At 37.6% G+C, this 12,556-nt stretch overlaps 2 long non-coding RNA genes across 2 annotated transcripts in view; both read left to right on the top strand.

Annotated features, from left to right (window-relative positions):
- LOC139359891 (uncharacterized) overlaps nt 1-12,556 on the top strand; it is a 52,880-nt gene that overhangs the window by 17,318 nt on the left and 23,006 nt on the right. The window lies entirely within an intron of this gene.
- On the top strand, nt 1,297-7,229 carry LOC105491496 (uncharacterized). Its single transcript, XR_011616166.1, has 3 exons — nt 1,297-1,545; nt 4,262-4,381; nt 7,130-7,229. It is a non-coding gene; the product is annotated as an uncharacterized lncRNA (long non-coding RNA).

Here is a 12,556-nt window from a genome sequence, read left to right as displayed (position 1 = left end):
CTGGATCAGGAGCTCAAGTTTATTCAAAATCGTAAGGCACCTGGTTCACTTGGTGTAGCACTTCTCAGGCTGTACAAAGTGGAGCAGTTTCTGAGATGCATGGATAAAAATCTCCAAACCCTGGCAAAAATCCAGCAACGCAATTCCATAAAGTACATGATATACACATTTCCGCAAGCTGAAGCTTCCTTTGTGCTTTAGGGAAAATAGTGTGTCTAATAATGGCAGCAGGTGTTTTTACTAATGATCTTTTAATGGCATTTTTGATAGTTTTAATTAAACCCCAAATATTTTTGTTGGAAAAAATAAAGGACAAATGGTTTCTAAGGCAAAATAAATAGTGTTTTTAAGAATGCATTTAAAAAGAGAAATTAGAAAGAAAAGGGAACTGCATGTTGTCTCCGTAAGGAAACCAAGTAATGCCTTAATAAAGTCCAACTGGAAGTAAAATAATTGAAAAGTACAAAGTTAAACCATTATTATAAAAGTTGATAAAGGTTACAGTTGGAAAATAGTTTAATGGATTTATTTAAAAATGAATATCATATTCTGTCTCTAAACCAATAAGGAACACAGTATTTATATCACACCAAAATAGTTTAAATATATGTAAATATAGGAACACTGTTATGGTCTGCTATTAATTATGAAGAGGATCAAAATCTCAGTGAAATCTGATTACATCCCTAAGAGATAATAGTGAGTTCAAGGGAGCTTTGGATGAGCAATGAGCTTCAACCAGCATCTTTTTGCTTGGCAAGTTAAACTAATCCAGTTCAGAACTAGAGGCATGTTGGCTTAGAATTAGGGACAAAGGCAGGTAATTTATTATTTTCTATATTTTACTTGTGATGTCAAAAAGTCTCACCCAACAAGACCTATTTTGGAGTGACAAACAGTAAGATATTCAAAATCTCTCCAGTCCAACACAATGAAAGAAATAAATATCTCAAGACAAAGGACAGGTTCTTGCTTAATATCACCAGTTTCTGCAGAAAATGTGTCCTCCACTTTTTTCTGTGTGTGGTTTCAGTGCTTACTGCAGAAGAACTGATGGTAGAAGCCCTGTTCATTCATCATTTGTGAAAGACTTTCCAGGAAAATTAAATTTGGACTAGGACATCATCATGGCCAAGCCTGTACAGTTCTAGTAACCTGTAGCTTCTGCCTTTCTTTATGCTGTTTCAAAGCCAACCCTCAAAAGCATTATTGTCACAGGAGAAATACTTCTTAGCCACCAAAATGGGCAACACTTCCAAAACTGATTAAAGACTATAAATGAGGTCAAGTTAGAATATGTAGTTTCCCCATCACATATAGGGAAAAGTGCTAACTTTGCATGTGGAATCCAGAACCCTCCATATTGTGACCCCTATGCATTCTGTGTCCACCTCTCTCTCCCCGCAACCCAACCATCTCAACCAACATCAATCTCCATCCAAGCTCCACCAATAGCCTACTGCCTTTAATTTCAGGAAAAAAAAAAATTAAGAGATTTTGTACTGATGCACACGCTATAATAACTTGCTTGAAATTCATTTCCATGTAAGTTGTGTCTTGACAATAAGCCTGTGCGCCCCTTTAAAGCCCTGTTTAGACGAGCTTCCCGACCTTCTTCTTCCAGCTTCTCAGCAAAGCTCTAAGCCCTGTTTAGACGAGCTTCCCGACCTTCTTCTTCCAGCTTCTCAGCAAAGCTCTAAGCCCTGTTTAGACGAGCTTCCTGACCTCCTTCTTCCAGCTTCTCAGCAAAGCTCTAAGCCCTGTTTAGACGAGCTTCCCGACCTTCTTCTTCCAGCTTCTCAGCAAAGCTCTAAGCCCTGTTTAGACGAGCTTCCCGACCTTCTTCTTCCAGCTTCTCAGCAAAGCTCTAAGCCCTGTTTAGACGAGCTTCCTGACCTTCTTCTTCCAGCTTCTCAGCAAAGCTCTAACAATTGAAGGTAGACACGATAGGCTGAGGGCAGAACGGAGGGGAGAGAACTCTTATCATCTTTGTATTCCTTATCTTTTTCTAATTACAGTTTGTGTTAAGATAAAGTTAGCAGTTGAATTAAACAAACCCTCGTATATGTCATAGCTCATAGATATTAAAAGTGTATTTATTACTTATGTAAAAATTTTAAATAGTATTTTTAATCAAGAACAGATTCCTCCAGAAATGATTTTGGGACCAAGGTCCCCATGTCTGGCTGCTCTACCATTGTTGACATATGACTTTCAATGTACTCATCTACATCAAGCTAGAGAAAGGGGTAACAGAGATGGAGAAAATACATTCACTTTCTCATAGTAATGGCCTTATACATGCACTTCTACTCAGATTCTACTCACAAGAATTCGTCACGTGGTCTCACCTAAATGCCAGGGCACTGCGAAATACAATCCCCGATTGGGCAGCTGCTTCCTAATAGCAGTCCTACGCTATGAGAGGAAGAGCATGAATATGGATGGGTTGGTTGCAGTATCTGTCAGATAGTTCATATTTTAATTAGTTAAAAAGGCAACATATGGCAGTTCCTTCCTCAAAAAGTTAAACAGAATTACCATATGACCCAGCAATTCTACTCCTAGGTGTACGCCCAAAAGAATAGTACACAATCTTCAGACAAAAACTTTTAAACAAATAGTCATGGCAACACTATTTGCAGTAGCAAAAAGGTAGAATCAACTCAAATATCTATAAAATGATAAATAGGTAAACAAGTGTAGTATATCCATACAATGGAATATTATTTAGTCATACGTGCTACAACATGGATGAACCTTGAAAACATTATGCTAAGTGAAAAAAGCCAGACACAAAAGGCCGCATTATATTATTTCATTTATACTAAATATCCAGGATGGAAAAACTGATAGAGATGGAGAGTAGATTTGTGACTGCTAGCAGCTAGCAAGAAGAGAGGATATGGAGGGACTGCTTAATGGGTGCAGGGTTTCCATTTGGGGAAATTGAAAAGTTCTGGAAATAAATAGTGGTGATGGTTGCACAACACTGTGAATGTACTTAATGCCATTGACTTGTATACTTTAAAATTGTTAAAGTGATCAATTTAATGTTATGTTTGTCTTACTACAATTTAAAAAGGCAGCATGGCTTTCTGGAGATATGTACTGAATCAAACCATTAGCCTATAATATTTTATTATATTTAATGACATAAATAGCATATGACCTCAAGCAAAAAGAGTAGTTAACACTATTCCTTCTTTATGTATTCTTTTCTTTGGGAATTTTATAATTTTTTCTTCCTTCAACCCAACAAATATTTTTTAACAACTTATTGTTTCCAGACACTGGTCTGTGTGTTTATCCTTATCATAAACTCAAAGTTCTAAAAGAGTCCTAAAGTATACTTAGAGAAGACATGGGTCCTGGATCAAGAGAGATAGCAATAGAACCTTGCCAATGGTCCAACATGCTAATAATACCATCTTATAATGCACCAAAAATGCTGGGATACTTGGTCTATTTTGTCATTAAAGACAGTTGACCACTGGAGCTAGCAAACAACACATCAAGTATCTTGATGCTATTGTGAGGCTTTAAAGCAAGTGTAGAGTTATGATATCACACTCAGAGTTAGATGAAAACCCTTGCCAATCTAAACCTTAGTGAATATCTGAACAATTTCTATTCTGATATAAGATACTGATGTTCAGGACTTTGAAGAAACCAGTGCATCATTCCATAATTCTCTATGCAGATGGATAAATGTGGCATCCTGAATGATACATAACAAAATAACTTGAAATCCATTTATACTTGGATTTGCATTTTGATTTTTTTCTTTGTTGTCATTGCACATTTGCTTTCATAATCATATTTTAGCTAACTGTAACAGTAAATGAGGTTTATCTTCTCAAATGACAGATGACAACGACAGGCAGTCTTAAATGATCTGACTGGCATATTGAGCCAGTTGAATTTAAATTTAACTGAGAAAAGTCATATAATCCTAGAACTGGAAGGAAGCTTAGGGAAAATTTAACTTTATCTCTTCATTTGTATGTAAGAGTGAACTAAAACTCAGAGATGTGTATTTATATTATTTTCAGAAGGAGCTTGTTGGGACGTGTTGTCTCAATGTAATTATTACTAATGCCTCTTTTCTTTTTCAAAGATCTCCTGATTTAGAAGGTAAATTAGATATTCACTTCTACATCTTTTTGGTATTGTGGATTCTTTAGATAATATTGTACAAACTCAGGCAACCCATCCATAAAAAGCATATATATATATATAAAAAAAAATTTGGATCTAGTTTACCAGCAACCCCAAGCTGCGAGCCTTTGATGTAGATTTTACATCTGATAAAAACATATTGATCAACTCCTGTGGACTGCAGAAGCAAAGCTGCCATTAACCACCACACCCCAACAAGGTAGGTAGGTCTTAGTGAACACATCACATCAGAAACTCCAGAAACTAAGCTAAGAGTCACCATGACATGATATGATTGGGTTGGGACTTGACATCAGGCCTCCTAATCCAGTGACCTTTTTAATATAAGAAGTGCTGAGTATAGGGTTACAGATATAAGATCTTAGTTTATGTCCTGACTGACACTTACTACGTTACTTCAGACAGTTGCTTAACTCTTTTCCGTTATTTTTCTAATTTGTGAAATGAAGACGATAGTAGAAGTACCTACCTCATTCTGAGTTGTAAGGATTACACAAAATAATATACCAGCAGTGCTTGCAAGACTACCTGAAATACAAAAATCTCTCAATAAATGTTCCATATTATTGTTAAGCAATTGCTTCTGTGCAATTACACATGACTAAGTGAACACATAAGAATATTAATCCCTAAGTTAATAAATATCAGTAAGATTAATATTAAACTACTACTTCAGGTTATTAATACTTATTATACAATACGAAAAAACAAGAGTTCAGAAACAGTGGAGAATTTAACAAATATAAAACTGCCTTCATAGTACACGTGTCCTCAAAATATTTGATCCTGTAAAAATGGTGATACGTATCAGAGACAGTGGAGAGTGGACTACAGAATGTGAAACTATGAGTATGTATCCACTTAGCTTCAGAACACTTCATGAGTTTTAGAGAAACACTAAGCAAGGTGTTTACAACCTACACACCATCATCATGCTACTTTTCTTACAGAAAGCATCAGTAACTTCAATGAAGTATCAACATTCAAATTTTGATAACGTAATTCTATCCCTTCTTCCTAAAATCATTCCTCATTGTGTAGGGCATATTGTAGCTATGTCTTATTCTATAGATTGATTAATTGATTAATTTCAAGGTACAACCCTGGAGGTGGGTGTCAGTGACTTGAAGTATTTCATTGGTAGGAGGTTATTACTCTATAAATAATGAGCTGACACAGCCACCTGAAACGAGGCAGAATAGAAGGAAGACAGATAATGTTCTAGCTAAATTATGTCCTATATATTCATACAAACTCTTCATTTTCTTCAAATACCAGAATGTGACTTTGAATTTTTTCCTTAGTTAGAAATCTTTCTTGCAATAACAGAAACTAAACTTTAAATTGCTTGAGCTAAAAGGGGCTTTCTTGACGTGCCACAATGACTTTGAGGGAACTAGAGGTCTCTTTATGTTATTTCTACCTCTGTTCTGCATTGGCCTCGCTATTCCTTGAAATTTTTTCTCCTCAATTTATTTAGCAGAATGATAGCAAAAAGTCGCCTCGTTCACATTTCATATTGTAATATTATTTCTTCAAAATGATTCCTAGTAAATAAAAGTCCTACTAATACATTATCACACATAGTAAACAGATAAACAGAGATAAAGGTAAAGACAGTTGGTAGAAGAACAGGATTAGATAATATTTAAAAATTAGTGTCTACAACAGATTTCTTTAAAATACTTTATTTTATGCATAATAGTTGACTGGATGTCTAAGAATGAATTGCAATGTTCACTTCCTTGAAATCTTTTGCACCTGATGGTTTACCTGACGGAAAATACACTTTTTTTAGTTGAACTCCATGTTTCATTTATAGTAAATCATCATCTTAGTAAAAAATACTATCATTTGAATTTGTAAATAGTTGTCAAAAGTTAGAAATCCAAGTGATCAAAGACAAATTAAAGTGCCAGTTCAAGTGAACCAAAAGTTTGCACCATTTTGTAAAAGGAGGTCGTAAAAAGGGTTAGTTTAAAAGGAGATGATACAGCAAGAAATGGCCAGGTGTGGTGGCTCACCTCTGTAATCCCAGCACTTTGGGAGGTTGAGGTGGGTGGATCACTTGGGGTCAGAAGTTTGAAACCAACCTGGCCAGCATGGTGAAACTCCGACTACAAAAAATGCAAAAATTAGACAGGTGTGGTGTTGGACGCCTATAATCCCAGCTACTCAGGATGCTGAGGCAGGAGAATTGCCTGAACATGGGAGACAGACGTTGCAGTGAGCAGAGATCATGAGCAGAGATCGTGCCGCTGCATTCCAGCCTGGGCAACAAAGAGAGACTCTGTCTCAAAAAAAAAAAAAAAGGCAAGATATTTGTGAGATCCTTAGAATTCTGCAAAATTACTATTCATTGTAACCATTTGTTCCCCAAATCCTTAAAGAAATCAATGAAAATTGAAATAGTAAGATGTATTCCAGCATATGGTATTCCAATAAAGGTAAGGTTTCCTAGAATCCACATTAAATAGACTACTATATAACACCAATTCTGCACTTTTTAAATAAGCATAATTCCTGCCACCAAACGGTTTCCATGTCCTCATGAGGAGGCAGAATAAGCTAACAACTCCTATTCCCACTAAAACGAGTTCTTGCTAGGACAGAGAAAGGAACAAAGTGCTAGAGAAGGACATGAGGGAGTTATCATTTCAGTCTTTGCATGTTGAACATACTTCACAGAAAAGGTCATGATGTGCAAGCGAGTTGCTTGGAATAGAAAGTTCCTAGGAAAACAAGACTGTAGGATTCAGTCATGTAGAGGAATACCAAGAAAGTTTGAAAGGACTTGACCTACTTGGTCTATTCAGTTGGGGTTGGCAGAGTTCACTGTATAAATAGAATAGTAGCCAGAGATAAATCTAAAAAGGAAATCGTTTTTCATTTATTCATTTTTCATCATTCATTTAACAAATATTTATATAGTTGCCTTCTCTTCCAGGCATTGAGTTTGACTTTAAAGGTACAACGATGAAGAAGGCTCAGCTCACAATATGATGGGAGAACAAGAGGCACAAATAAATAGCCATTGTCCAATTGTGCAATGCATTTGTGTTTTCAGTACAGGAAGTTATCAAAAGCTCTACAGTGGGCCGGGCATGGTGGCTCATGCCTGTAATCCAAGCACTTTAGGAGACTGAAGTGGAGGGGGGTGGGTCACTTGAGGTCAAGAGTTCAAGACCAGCCTGGCCAACATGGTGAAACCTCATTTCTACTAAAAATACAGAAATTAGCCAAGCGTATTGGCGCGCACCTGTAATCCCAGATACTTGGGAGGCTGAGGCAGAAAAATCACTTGAACCCAAGAGGCAGAAGTTGCAATGAGCCAAGATTATGCCACTGTACTCCAGCCTGGACGACAGAGAGAGACTCAGTCTCAAAAAAATAAATAAAATGAAATAAAATAAAACAAAACTCGACCAGGCGCAGTGGCTCATGCCTGTAACCCCAGCACTTTGGGAGGCCGAGGTGGGCAGATCACAAGGTCAGGAAATCGAGCCATGCTGGCTAACATGGTAAAACTCCCTCTCTACTAACAATACAAAAAATTAGCCAGGCACGGTGGCATGCGCCTGTGGTCCCAGCTACTTGGGAGGCTGAGACTGGACAATCCCTTGAACCCGCGAGGTGGAGGTTGCAGTGAGCCAAGGCCACACCACTGCACTCCCGCCTGGGTGACAGAGCGAGACTCCATCTCAAAAACAAAACAAAACAAAACAAAAACAAAAAACAAAAGCTCTAAAGTGCAGAGGACAGGACAACAAGGCCAATCTCAGGTCAGGTTCACTTCAAGGGAATGTCTGTCTGGGCTTTAATGGGGGATTTGGGTTTCACTGGTCAAATGGAACCAGGAAGGTGAGGATGAAGAGTAGTCTAGGAATCCTCTATATGTCCTCAAACATTAAAATGTAAAGAATTCCTGGAAACTAAAATATTACCAACTCTGTTTTGGAGGTAGTAAAAGGAAACATGTAAACGTAGAATAAATAAGATGGAGCAGGAATATGTAATGTGGCAAAATTGGAGCAGGAATATACAACTATGAAGTCTACCTAATGTTAATGTATTTCTTAATACCAAACAATAGTAGCAAAGACCAGTGATGTTAAGCATACTAACTAGTCCTTCTGTACCTTCATGCTATACATGATGGAAGTACTCCCCTGATTCATTTAGGGGGCATCCGCATGCTCACTGCTGGCTTGCCAAGAGCTTCTAAAATGTTTTTCCTTTCTCCACATTATATACTCACCAGCATATGCACATCAACAGTCGAATAAAGTATAGATTAAGAAAAATTATTCCAAAGCTTTTAGTAGGACATTATTAGACATGGTAGGCATTAAAAAGACATCTTTTAAATTTCGAGGACGGATTATTGTTGATATTAAAATGTTTCAGTTTGGTGAGGTTTTTCAGGACATGGAGAAAAACTGAGTGCTGGTCAAGAAGATTCAAGTTCAATTACTAACCCAATGCTTGATTCATTATTCCTTAGGCAGGAAAATAAATAAAAAGAGTAGCATGCATCATCTCTTTCCTCGATTATGAAAAAGCAGTGTATTTCTATTTGTCTTGACAGGTGACTCACAGGATGGGGAAAATAACCTCAAAATGCTATTAGGAAATGCTCAAAGAATTAAGATTTGCTGAATTTATCAACAGCAGTCTTCTAATTTCATCTTTAGGGTTTATAAAACACTTCCTATGTGTTCTACTCAGAACTTTGAGGGTGACCTACTAAGTCCACGTAATGTTTGTGTTAGCTGGTTGACCTTTATGAAGAAGCTAGTAATTAGATATCCTTGGACCCAAGAGGACTAACTGAAGGAGATGTTACAGCACTCAACAGTAAATGTGATTATAGAATGAACATCCTTAGCTCATGATCTGGAAATATAGAAGGCATCAAAGCAATGCAAGTCCTCATGTTCCTCTCAAAAGCAGAAATACAGTTCACGTCGACTTAGACTTGTCGAGGATTCTCGTGAGGAAGTTCCTGAAGTACTCATTCTTAGAAAGCTTGATGAAGAAACTAAATAAAAGCATGGTGAGAGATGGCACAGGTGTGTCCCTTAGTACACATATTTCTCTTGCTGCTTTCTAACCCCTGGCACCTGGATCTTTGGAGCTGTCTCATCATCTGTAAAATTCATTCAGCATATTAGGAATGCTTGTGTCACGTAGAGTCCTTACTTTACTTAGAAGTTGATCAGAGTGATTGGAGTAGCCTTAATAGTGGCATTCACTTTCTAATACAGTAAGTAAAGAAAATGTCAAAGAAACAGCTGATTTTTTAAAAACTCATTGAATAGTGCCTGGTACACAGTATGTACTCAGTAAACATTTCTATTATTATTAGTGTTTATTGTTATCATTGATGTTTTTATTACTTAACAATCAGAGAATTAAAGGCATAATTTAGAAACTTGGGCAATAGAATAGTATACATACTATTTCTCTAAATTATATAGTGAAGACTATTTTATAACAATAGACTATTATTACAGGGTTTCCAGCAGGACTTCCAACAGTCACACTGTGCTACAAGTTTATGTCTTCGACCAGGAGTTGACAAACTTGCCCTGTAAAGTGCCAGAGAGTAAATATTGTGGTTGCCAATGGACAATGCCCTCAACTCTTCGAGCAACTATTCCTGCTGAAACACCAACAGTCTCTTTTAGAGTTTACGTTTTACATTTAAAAATGTAAATAATGGCTGGGCGAGGTGGCTGATGCCTGTAATCTCACAACTTTGAGATGCTGAGGCAGGCAGATCACCTGAGGTCAGGAGTTCAACAGCCTGACCAACTTGGCGAAACCCCGTCTCTACTAAAAATACAAAATTAGCTGGGTGTGGCAATGCATGCCTGTAATCCTAGCTACTCTGGATGCTGAGGCAGAAGAATTGCTTGAACCTGGGGGGCGGAGGTTGCAGTGAGCCAAGATCACATCATTGCACTCCAGCCTGGGCAACAAGAGCAAAGTTCTGTCTCCAAAAAAAAAAAAAAAAAAAAAAGTAAACAGCAGTCATAACTTATGGGCCATATGAAAACAGGTAGTGGGCTGGATTTGACACATGGGCAGTGACTTGCCAACCCTGTGCTAGAGAATTATTTTTTTTATCTTAGGGAGGGCACACTGCTGCTACATAATCACACAGACATCTACATGTGTGTGTTTCAAATCTTGGCTATAAATAATTCTACACTTTACATTAATAAAAAATATGATTTCCATCATTTTTATTTCATACATACCTACAAACACTCTTGAAAGTGAGACAGCACTAATGCATGGAAAACAATTCAGTTTGAGGGCTGCCAGCTCAAATAAAACAAAAATAGACTTTCTTTACTTATTGTTTCTTTCACTCTCACAATAGAAGTTTCATTTTGAGAAAACCATACATTTATTAGTAGTCAAATAGTTAGATACCTGAAAGATCTTAAGCTGATTCCTTCAGGAGGAGTCCTTCAGCCTTGTGTGCCTCTTCACAGCCCCCACAGCCTTAAGGAGTTCTACAAAATTTGAGTTGAGGAAATATTTCATGGGGAAGGACTAGGACCAGGGTTCCAGAGCAAAGCTTTTTAGAACTTCATGTAGCATATTCTGCATGGTTAACCATATCCTGCATGGTTATTTCCTATGCCTGAAGGAATCAAGATTTGCTAGACTGAGTTTCCTTTTCTTTTGTCTACTTAGGTTCATTGTTATTCAACAAGTATTATATTCATCACCCTCTAGCATAAAGCCTGAACACAACAAAGTGTAAATAAGCATTTTTTGGTTTCTTCCCTCATGGAAGTCACATTTTAGTGGTGGGAGAGAGGGCACGTGGCAGGCAAGTAACAAGAGAAGAAATAATTCAAACAACATCAGGATAATTTTTGATCTACAGGAAACAAGGAAGGTGCAGTTTGGAATGATTGCAGGGGGTGGACCTCCTTTGGACAGGCTGGTTGGTGAAGCCTTCTTCAGGAAGTTTGCATTTGAATGGGGCCGTGAGGATTGAGAAGGAGCCAGGCAGGAAAACAACACATGGAACATCTTCCAAAATGAGAACTAGCAAGATAGATTCCTAGGCAGAATTGTCTATGCTTAAGAAATTGACAGAAAGCCATGGGGTTAAAGCAGAACGGCAAGAGAGACAGCGTCATACGATAGAGCCTGTAGAACTTGGAAAGTAGCTCAAATACAACTCTGAGAAGTTTGAATACTATTCTAAAGCAGTGGGAAATCATGAACAAGATTTTATCCACCTTTGAGAGGTATAGATGTGAAACATAATGAATTGAGCAAAGGGATGAAGAGTTCACTTAAACCTAGTGGTTTACTCTTTTTGACATTAGTCTTTCTGGTAACTCTAATCGATGAAATAGTACTTACAATACCCCTTGGTTTCACTGTGGACTCTGTATGTGTGGGAACACTCACGATTGACAATTTTGAAATCTCTGCTCACATGCCTCATGAGGCTATGTCATAATTTTAGTAATCACCATGGTGATTTAGCCACCCCTACCAAAGTGAAAAAGACATTGTCATTCCCCCATAAGTTATATTGCTCTCAACACTGACAGTGTTAAGCAGGGGAAAACAATCCCCAGTTTAGAATCATCACGTAGATCATAGCCCCTTTGGGAAGCTATGATGTTGGTTGTTGTCACACCTCCAGACATCAACACTAACTCCTTTGAACAGCCTTTATCACTGCAAATTATCACTACCACAAACTGCTAGCATATAAAGGTCAAGGATGCACAAAGAAACTAGTCAACCACTACTTCAGGTATCCCCACTCTAAGAGCACTCATTCACTCATTCATTCATTCATTCATTCATTCATTCATTCATTCAACAACTGCATTTGGGTACTGTTTTAGGTGCTGAAATGTGAGACTGAACAAAACAAAAACTCCTACCCTCCCGGAGCATACATACTAGTTTGGTAGGAATTGTATCTCCACATAAATATAATGTGCTAGATTCAATAACAATCTCCTGAAAAGTACTGGTCTTTTCTTTTCCTTTTTCTCAAAAACAACATTATTTTCCAGGGTCAAGGCTCTCAGCTGAAATTATATCTGCCTGTGCCTCCAAACTAAAAAAGGAGACTGTGACGGTTCATCTTAGGTGTCAACTTGATTGGATTAATGTATACCCAGACAACAGATAAAAAATTATTTCTGGCTGTGTCTGTGAGGAGGATGTTTCTTGAGGAAATCAGCATGTGAGTTGATGGACTGCATAGGAAAGATCTGCCTACAATGTATGTGGGCATCATTCAATTGGCAGGGGGCGAGGGGGGAAAGATAGAACAAAAAGGCAGAGGAAAGGTGAATGCATGCTTGCTTTCTCCTGGAGC

The sequence above is a fragment of the Macaca nemestrina genome, chromosome 18, assembly GCF_043159975.1.
Source record: "Macaca nemestrina isolate mMacNem1 chromosome 18, mMacNem.hap1, whole genome shotgun sequence".
Taxonomy (NCBI): Eukaryota; Metazoa; Chordata; class Mammalia; order Primates; family Cercopithecidae; genus Macaca; species Macaca nemestrina.
This window is presented reverse-complemented; position numbering and strand designations above follow the sequence as displayed.